Genomic DNA, 2,506 nt, shown 5'->3' with positions numbered 1-2,506 from the left:
ACACATACACACATACACACACACATTTTCTGAAAAAGAATGGGAAATAATCCACAAACCAGCAAAAAAGAGAAAAATAAAATAAAATAATTTTTCTGGTGTCCACCAAGAGTCCAAAACTACTGGATAACACTGCCAAGGGTGCAGTAGAGTTTGTACTATATTTAAGACTGATTTTGGCCTCCAGATGTGGGGGCCTGGGGCCAGAATCTTCAGCCAGTACTATCAGTATGTCCCTTAGTAGCCTCTCATTCCTTGCTCTATTGCTCTTGTGGCATCTCTTTCCCAGTTGCTGTGCTATTTTCAGAGAGAGATGGGGGTTGTTCCCAGTCCAGTGCATCATTGGCTCCCCTGGTCCTTGCTCAGACTTCTGTGTTCCTCTTCCACTGGCAAGTCTCTGTCCTCTCAGGTTGTTTGTGGCAGGGTAGGGTGGGATGCTGTAATATGGTCTGCTTCTCTGCTTCTGCTGTTGCAGTCCAAGGTTGCTCAGTCCCAATTCTTTCTACTCTCTCAAGGTGGGGCACTAACTTCTCATTCATTGTTTTACAAGTTCTGCTGCTAGCTTCCACTATCTTCTGCCTCTGCTGTATGTAATTTCCTTGGGTGAGATGGGGGGATTGCCTTTCTGCTCCCAACCCCAGGAGCATGGGAAGAGCTCAGGGCTGCACAGTCCCAACATGCAAGACTGTTCAATTCCTTGTGTCTTTCTAACAGGTCATGGGGGAGGGGCTAGCTGTTCCATTTATTATGCACCCTTGTAGTCTTTAATCTTGTTCCTGGTGGTTCCAGTTAGTACTGTGGTGCACAGAAGGAACTGGATGAAAAAAAAGAAAAGGAAAAGAAAAGAAAAAGAGAATAAAAGGAGAGGAAAATTGGTTGATCTTCAGGGAGGGAGCAGTTCACGTTGGCAGTTCATGTTCTGCTGGACTTCTGTTTGGAGAAAGGCAGAAGAGGCAGGGGACCTTATATCCCAAGTCTATCCTGTGTGGCTTGATTTAGCCATATTATTTTAGTATTTTTTTTTCTTTCTTCCTTTAAGATTCCAAGCATGGCAAGCAGTCATTCTGATCTGGTGACCCACCAGAACCTGGGTGGGTTGGCTAGTCATTTTCTTATGGCCTTTATCTGTGTTTTGCTTGATCTATTAGTCTTTTATGTCAGATTGGTTTTAGTTTCAGGGTGTATGTCACTTTCCTGTCTTCCAGTTACCTGTGTTTTAGTTGAATTTCTCTGAGTAGCTTTGAACAAGGTTCCTCCTCTATTCAGCCATGTTGTCTCCCAGCCCATTTTCTCCATTGATCTTGAAAGATAATTTTGCAGGTACATCAGTCTGGGTTGCAAGTTGTTTTCTTTCAGGACTTGAAATGCTTCACTCCAAGGTCTCCTTAACGTAAGGGTTTGTGTTGAGAAGTCTGCTGTGATTCTGATTGGCTTTCCTTTATAGGTGATTTGTTTCTTTTTTTAAATTTTATTTTAAAGAGTAAAAGAAGGATAACATAGTAATAGGGGCACTTACTGAATTGCAGACAAAGTGGTAAGAAGTTATTAATGGTTGTTATTTTACCTATTGGTATCTTCAAGATACTTTCTCAGGAAAACACATAGACAAATAATAGTAAGTTACAGACAAAAGTGGTAGGAAATTATCAATGGTTGTACTATACTTTGGTATCTTCAAAGTGGTGTCTAGAGAAAACAAATAGAGCTATAAACAAATGGTCAATTAAATAATCATTGACTATTTTCAATGGTTGTTGTTGGAAACACATAGTAATAAACATACATCCATTTACAAAATAGCATAGGAACAACAGAAACATTACAGAGTTATGGACAGATTGGTAGGAAATTATCAATGGCTGCTGTAATATATGTTGGTATCTTCAAAGTGTTTTCTCAGGAAAACAGAGATATGCAAGAAAGATCTAACAAGTGGTTACAGCCTAAGGGTTGTGAAAAATAGCAGATTACCTCCTCACCAGTGACTCCTTTCACTGAGGTGTGATGACTGGAAGGAAGGCCAGGAGTGAAAAGGACCAAGAGACTAGCACCATTGTCCAGCAATAGGCTGTTTACTTTTTCCTCTATAGTCTTGATTACCTGGGGCTCCTCCATGGAGATGATGGTCTGGTCAGAGGGAGAAGGCTGAGTATGCCTTGGGCCCCTTCATTCGTGTTGGACCAGCTGGTAGGAGGGGTCTGAACTCTGGGGCCTTTGCTTCAGAGGGCAGTCTGACCTCTAGTGGTCACATTTACAGTCAGGGCATGGCCCTGGGGACTTCTTAGGGCAGTCCCTTTTGAGGTGGCCTGGCTTTTGACAGCAGTAGCAGATGAATGTAGTCATCGAGTTCTTGGGTCCCTGAGAATCAGACTTAGGGTCTGTTTCTCTTAGTGCTGCAGCAAAGGAAGCTGAGTTTTCTTGGTCTCTTTGTTTTCCCTCTTTGGCCTCCTCATCACGGCTATAAAATGCTGGGGAGGTAATTGCTACTATCATCTCAAGTGAGCTA

This window comes from Chinchilla lanigera, unplaced genomic scaffold (assembly GCF_000276665.1).
Source record: "Chinchilla lanigera isolate Chin_1 unplaced genomic scaffold, ChiLan1.0 scaffold00024, whole genome shotgun sequence".
Taxonomy (NCBI): domain Eukaryota; kingdom Metazoa; phylum Chordata; class Mammalia; order Rodentia; family Chinchillidae; genus Chinchilla; species Chinchilla lanigera.
Note: the sequence above shows the minus strand (reverse complement) of the source record.